The sequence below is a fragment of the Lolium rigidum genome, chromosome 3, assembly GCF_022539505.1.
Source record: "Lolium rigidum isolate FL_2022 chromosome 3, APGP_CSIRO_Lrig_0.1, whole genome shotgun sequence".
Classification (NCBI taxonomy): Eukaryota; Viridiplantae; Streptophyta; class Magnoliopsida; order Poales; family Poaceae; genus Lolium; species Lolium rigidum.
Window position 1 is genome coordinate 150,046,971 of NC_061510.1, and position 7,960 is coordinate 150,054,930.

Genomic DNA, 7,960 nt, shown 5'->3' on the forward strand with positions numbered 1-7,960 from the left:
CGAAATCAAAAATAGCAGAAAACGAGGGACCGGCAGCCGTGGCATCTTGTTAATAGGTTAGTCCCAGAAAATGCATAAAAACATTATAAAGTGTGAATAAAACATGTAGGTATTGTCATAAAACTAGCATGGAACATATGAAATTATAGATACGTTGGAGACGTATTAGAGGCGCCGACAAAGAAACTGCAGGGGAGGGCACTGGGCAAACCAAGTCCACGCGCACAGCCAAGCCTCCGACCGAGCGCGACGAGATCATCGCTGGAACCTCTACCGCGCCACCGGAAGCGACCCCGCTGCAGGCGGCCATGAGCGTATTGGCCACGCCCATCGCGCAGAATGTCGTCTCCGCGGCAGCTCAAGCCGAACTGGAGGCGCAGCGACAGAAGCTGCTCTCCGGCGCAGCGAACATCGTCAAGGCCCAGCAGGATCTCAACTTGACCCTACGTGAGTATAACGCTGCCCATGGCCTTGCTTCTGTTAGTGCAAACCCTGCTAGAGTAGCGGGTAACCGGCTTAGAGGTCGCAATCTAGATCAGGATCTGCGCCGTGAAGTTCTTTCCGGTAAGAGCGCGTGGGTATCTTTGAGCATGGTAGAGAAACCTAAGTACATCAGTCTGGATAAAACGATAAAAGCTGCTAGAGCTGCAGTAGAAATGTGTGAATCGCTTTCAGGGGAGGCCTTAGTGAAACAACAAGATCGAGTAAGGGAGTTACTTGATATGATTGAGGCACAAAATGCTGAGCTAGCTCGAATCAACAAAGCGAGCTTGCGGCGTCAAAATCGATTCGCTCGACAAGGAATGCCGGAAGCAAGTCGCATGGGCAGGCATCGTCCCCCCATCCTGATAGAAGAGAAAAAGGATGCAAATGCACAACAAATGACTGTGTATGATCCGGTTCTGGCCGGAAAACAACAAGCCAGGCAACATGATCCAGCTGAAAAAGCCAAGGGGCAGGCCGTGGCTATGCCGGAAATGCTTATGCCGGTAAAGGAGAAACCGAACAAAATTATCGAGCGGCTAGAGCAGCTTATGCTGAGGAAGAAATGCCACCACCAAGGTACCAGCGAGGAAAATCTGCGATACCAGAACGATACGATGAAGCCGATTCCGGAATGGAAAGGGTCAGAGTTTACCGGAACCCGTTGGGGGAACGTGTCGGAGAAAGATGCCTGCCAGACTGGGATGCGAGGCACAGGCTGGACAGAGTATATCTATCCGAAATGATTGAGGCTGAGGGTCTGCCGGGTCCGAAATGCTTTGGCCCGCATATCATGAGGGAAGAACCACCGGTGCGCAATTTTCAGTTGCACCGTGACACAAAAACATACAATGGCACCACGAAGCGGAAGATTGGCTTGCGGACTATGTGACATCGGTATACGTCGGTCGGAGGTGGAGGAACCGCAGCTGGCGGAGGAAACCGGCGATGGGCGGTGAGAATCATACCGTCCTTCCTGGTAGGACCGGCACGCATTTGGCTTAACAATTTGCCAAAGGGAAGCATAAATGGCTGACTTGATTCTGAAGAAGCATTCGTGAGCAACTTCAGCAACACGTACCGGAGGCCAAATAGACCGCAGCAGCTCGCCATGTGCCAGCAGCGCGAGAACGAAACAGACCGGTATTATCTAACCTGGTGGAACTCTACGAGAAATTCTTGCGAAGGCGTGATAGAAGCACACAATTGCTTGGTTCTGTAATGAGTGCCGAAGAGGTTCACCGGCTGTGGCAAAAGCTACGAGAGAAACATGCCAACCACTTTGGTTGAGATGATTCGAGTGGCGCGATAGCTACGCGTTGGGAGATCCAATGCAACCGGCAATCGCGGGGTGACCCTTTGTCATCAACCCTAGCCACGTCAAGATGAGTACCGGAACAACCACCACAACAAAAGAAGGGAAGATTTTCCGGATAGGAGGTACGGAATGCAACAAGTGGCCGCGGTGCAGGACAATTCCGGCGTCGGCGGAAGCCAAAGACAGAAAGCCGGATCGCAGCCATGGGCGGGTCCAAAGAAACAATGGGTTGAGAAGAAACCATGGCAAGATCAGGAAAAATACACCATGGAATCCACTATGGATCAGCCGTGCCGATGGCACACGCCGAATCCGGCAAGACCGGCGAACCACTTGATAAAAGATTGCTCCTGGACCAAGAGGTTGATGGAGAGAGGGATGATGAAAGATGCCGGAGACCAAGGTTTCGAAAAGCTGCCGCCACCGCCCCCGCTAACCGGGCAAATGCGCAACCAGTTTATGCTCAGCCAAACCAGCCGCAGCAGCAGCAAGAAGTTCATCAGGTGGTACAGGGCAACAACCAAGCTCCACCGCCGGCACCTTTGGGCCGGAATGTTTACCACGATCCGGATTTGTGTTGTGTTGTGTTGTGTTCGTAACGAGCCAATGGACCGGCAAAGTGTGCATCGCCGTTCCATGGAAGGGAACACGGTGATACCGGCGGTACCGAAATACATGATGTGGTCTGATCAGGAAATAACTTGGTCGTTCAAGGATCATCCGAAAGTGATCCCGAATCTGGGCGGATATGCTTTGGTTGTGGGTCTGATCATGCATGGGCTAACATCGCGAGTCCAGTTCAGCAAGGTGCTGGTGGACAACGGTAGCAGCATAAACATCATGTACCGGCACACCATGCAAACGCTTAACATAACTCCAAACATGCTTGAACCGAGCCACACGACTTTCCATGGCATCGTTCCGGGACTTTCCAGTTCGCCAATGGGCAAAGTCCGGGTTGATGTGCTCACTACTGCAGAAACACTCACTAGTGACAAGCAGTTTTTGCTCATCGGTGACAGGCAAGCTGTCTGTCACTAGTATGGTGTCACTAGTACTGCCTGTCACTAGTGAGGGCAAGTTGCCTGTCACCGGTAGGTGTCACTAGTGACGAGCAAAAAATATTCATGTCACTGGCATGATCAAAGGGCGTAGCCATGTTGGGTTCTCTAATGACTGGCCCATTATCGTGCATGTCACTGGTATGAATATCGGTATTAAAAAAATTGTGTTTTCGACGAATATGCAGTACAAAACAGTATAGCATTCATACCAAGCAGTATAGCATCCAATAGGCAGAATCTCGTATTAAATTTAACGAAAGCACATTGTAGAGCATGTGTATTATAACGGACGCCCAAAGCCAAAGTTGAAGATCAGTTACATAAAATCTGAACTTCTAATATATTTAACTTGCACCAGAACATTCACAAGCTCTAAGGATTCATGCTGATCTTTAAAAACGTGCGCTCCAGCTGCTGGCACACCATGAGTGAGCACTGTCGACCGACAAGGTAGCGGCATGAATCTGGAGGTGTCGCTAAATTCTTTAGCCTGCCACGTCTTAATGATTTGAATTTGTTGGTGGAAGACAGATCACGTTAGTACCGTCCGCCCTGAAAAATTAAACCACATGTTAATTAGTACCATAATTTACAGCCATTACTTAGTGCTTAATTTAGTTCAGATCTTGCTAAGGTAGCACGCGCAAGATAGCCCTGAAATGTTCACGTCAATAATGCAAAACAGTAAACGCACAAGGAAAGAGCAAAAGGTTTTGGGGAAACATTATGACCAAAAAGAAGACATGGCCAGGTGGGCGTACGCACAGTAGACATTCAGTTGCTAGAACAGATTAGTCAGAAAAGGAGGATTTACTTGTAAACGCACACAAAAAAAATACTGGAGCCTCTAACGAACAGATCAGTGTATCTAACTGTACCAAAAACTTAACATTTATGTCTTAAAAACATTGGACAAGAACATCAAAGATTAGCCAAGTCCAAGTAAGCAACACAAGGGAGCAGATCCATCATTAAAACCTTATCAAGTAGGCCACGCCCTATTGTAAAACTTTGATGACACGTGATTGTACCATCTAGACTAGCTTTGGAATCCTGAAGAACATGGGAAAACGGAGTGGCTTTCGGTGGAGCATAAAGTATTGTTATTTTCTTCTCTCTTATTTAGAAAGGTCCACGAACGAGGGACGCGTGCCAGAAAATCGCTAACTGAAAATCGACAAAGTCTGCGCTAACTGAATTTGTGGCACTAGTTAACTGATAGCTAGATTATTCCAACAAATAGCAACACCCATGGGAAAAACCAAGTAGTTCAAAGCCTCCAATAGTTCAAGATAACGATGATTTTTTCTCAAGGGAAGTAAAACAATACTATTTAGAGAACAAAGAATCTTGAAGTAGAGGTGTACCGCTTGCCTCTTTGCTTTTTCCCCGTGGCTACCGCTGAATGGTGGTCGGTGTCCAAGAAAGCCCACTCGCTCAAGCAACCAGCAGAGTTAAAAATGCAGATACGATGAGATACTTAATATCTTCTATGATCTTAGCAAGCTTCTTCGAGTTCTAGCCAGTAGTCATGATCCGGGTAACAAACGGAAGATAGTTGTATACATGCAACATTTACGTGTCCGGATCACACTTTGACTTGGTAAAATTAGTCAAACATGACACCTGCATAGATAGTAACGATTCTGCTTCGCCAAACATGACATTAATCCTACTTTTACGATAGAACATTTGTGAAATAAGTCAGAGTTCAGAGCTTTACAAAATTTTGTGTTATTCAGCTTCTAGAATGTTAATTCAGTAAGAAACTTTAAACAGCCAAAACTTTACATAAAAAATCTCAGTCAAAATTTACATGATCAATATGTTCTAGTCAAAATGTGATCTTACTCAGGCCTTCTAACATTTCCTGTCATTAATGTTGAGGCAACTATCTAAAAGAGCACAAGGTTGCAACAAAACAACCTGAATTTACATGTGTGCCTAGATCACGATCCGAATTGGAAAGATTAACCGACAAAAATTCTATCCGAGCAAGTACAACTCGAAGCGTAGGTTTATTAATCATCAATGCATCACATAATATCCTACGAAGAAAAACATATGTCGCCATCTGGACAAAGGACACCACGGATATTTGAGTTACAACTCACAAGCTTATGTTTATTAATCCTCGTTTTTAAAAATAATAGGACTATAGTCCAACTTCCAGCTTGAACTAAATGATCTCTTACCAGCCAGGATACATGAAACATAACAGCGCTAGCTACCATGGATTGACCAGCATATCCAAAGAAAAAAAAATTCGTAACAGCGCTAGCTACCATGGATTCAACAACAATTACAAAATGTAGCCTATGTTTTATCATAATACCATCACAATATTTTGGACTGACTAGTAACTAGTAAACCGCCACAATGAGGAATTGAGGATCATGTTTTACGAACGTACTCCACAACCACAATGAGGCTCTGGTACTAGTAGCTAATCTCTTAGACGTCTTGACCGTCAATCCACGATAATGCACTATTCATAACAGTGCACTACCACCGATGTTTGACCAAGGCATGCAAGATAGCGAAACTAAGCAAGCAGCACCATGACGAGGGCCGACCATCTACGAAATCCGTTCCCGAACGAGTTCATCTTACCGTACACGCGCCGCGATAGGAACCCCCTCCTAAACACACACCTCGCATGTGAGAAACCAAGGGACCAAGGCGAGAAAGCGGGGAAGGACCCGGACCTCCAATCCGGGGCTCGATCCCCACGCGACCGTAAGAGGAGGAAACCGACGAAGCCCTCCGTCGCAATCGGGCGTCTTTGCACGTCACCGCGCCGCTCCCTCATGTGGCGGCCCGCCGCGAATCGACCTGCGCAGCCGCTGCGAATCGAGGCGTTGGGGAATCCGGGCGGAGCGAGAGGTTATGGATGAAGGGCGGCGGCGTCGGAGGGACGGGCGGCGCAGCGTTGGGGATTCAGGGAGGAGCAGAGGTTGGGGATGAAGTGTGGCGGCGTCGTTAGAGATGGCTCTGGGCGACCGGCGCGGAGTAGGGCGGCAGCGGTTGGGGATTTGAGGGCGGCAGCAGTGATCTGATGTCTGGCCAAGTCCCCACGTTTTCACCGTGATATTTTTGGCTGGCCCAGAAAGAGAATGAGCGGGTGGGCTACGTGGGCTCTCCACGAAATGGACAGGTGACATGCTTTCTTATAAGCCGGTCACTAGTTTATTTTCGCTTCCGGCCGGTTTAAGAACGAAGTCTAGTGACAGTCAATTTTATGCGCCTGTCACTAGTGTTTTATACTAGTGACAGACTTATACATGCCAGTCACTGGTCATACAACTAGTGACAAGCATAATTTTGCCCGTCACTAATGATCTGGCAGCTATGAGGTTTTCTGCAGTAGTGGCTGTTCGGAGGGCGTGACAATTGTCGCGTTGAAAACATTCTATTCAAAGTGGTTGATCTCGACAGCCCTTACCATGCACTGCTGGGGAGGCCGGCACTGGCAAGGTTCATGGCCTCAACTCATACCGCGTACCTCAAGATGAAGATGCCGGCACCCAATGGACCCTTAACTGTGGTGGGAAACTACCAAGTTTCGCTCGAAACCGCGTCCGCCGGATCAAATCTGGCCGAATCGCTGGTGATAGCGGAAGAAAAAAGGAGAATTCAAACCGCTGTTGCGCTGGCTCAGTCCTCCTAGCTAAAACGATAAAACGATAAAAGCTGCTAGAGCTGCAGTAGAAATGTGTGAATCGCTTTCAGGGGAGGCCTTAGTGAAACAACAAGATCGAGTAAGGGAGTTACTTGATATGATTGAGGCACAAAATGCTGAGCTAGCTCGAATCAACAAAGCAGCTGCAGCGTCAAAATCGATTCGCTCGACAAGGAATGCCGGAAGCAAGTCGCATGGGCAGGCATCGTCCCCCCATCCTGATAGAAGAGAAAAAGGATGCAAATGCACAACAAATGACTGTGTATGATCCGGTTCTGGCCGGAAAACAACAAGCCAGGCAACATGATCCAGCTGAAAAAGCCAAGGGGCAGGCCGTGGCTATGCCGGAAATGCTTATGCCGGTAAAGGAGAAACCGAACAAAATTATCGAGCGGCTAGAGCAGCTTATGCTGAGGAAGAAATGCCACCACCAAGGTACCAGCGAGGAAAATCTGCGATACCAGAACGATACGATGAAGCCGATTCCGGAATGGAAAGGGTCAGAGTTTACCGGAACCCGTTGGGGGAACGTGTCGGAGAAAGATGCCACGCGGATCGGGATGCGAGGCACGAGGCTGGGACGAGTATATCTATCCGAAATGATTGAGGCTGAGGGTCTGCCGGGTCCGAAATGCTTTGGCCCGCATATCATGAGGGAAGAACCACCGGTGCGCAATTTTCAGTTGCACCGTGACACAAAAACATACAATGGCACCACGAAGCCGGAAGATTGGCTTGCGGACTATGTGACATCGGTATACGTCGCTGGAGGTGGAGGAACCGCGGCTGGCGGAGGAAACCGGCGATGGGCGGTGAGAATCATACCGTCCTTCCTGGTAGGACCGGCACGCATTTGGCTTAACAATTTGCCAAAGGGAAGCATAAATGGCTGACTTGATTCTGAAGAAGCATTCGTGAGCAACTTCAGCAACACGTACCGGAGGCCAAATAGACCGCAGCAGCTCGCCATGTGCCAGCAGCGCGAGAACGAAACAGACCGGTATTATCTAACCTGGTGGAACTCTACGAGAAATTCTTGCGAAGGCGTGATAGAAGCACACAATTGCTTGGTTCTGTAATGAGTGCCGAAGAGGTTCACCGCTGTGGCAAAAGCTACAGAGAAACATGCCAACCACTTTGGTTGAGATGATTCAGGTGGCTGATAGCTACGCATTGGGAGATCCAATGCAACCGGCAATCGCGGGGTGACCCTTTGTCATAACCCTAGCCACGTCAAGATGAGTACCGGAACAACCACCACAACAAAAGAAGGGAAGATTTTCCGGATAGGAGGTACGGAATGCAACAAGTGGCCGCGGTGCAGGACAATTCCGGCGTCGGCGGAAGCCAAAGACAGAAAGCCGGATCGCAGCCATGGGCGGGTCCAAAGAAACAATGGGTTGAGAAGAAACC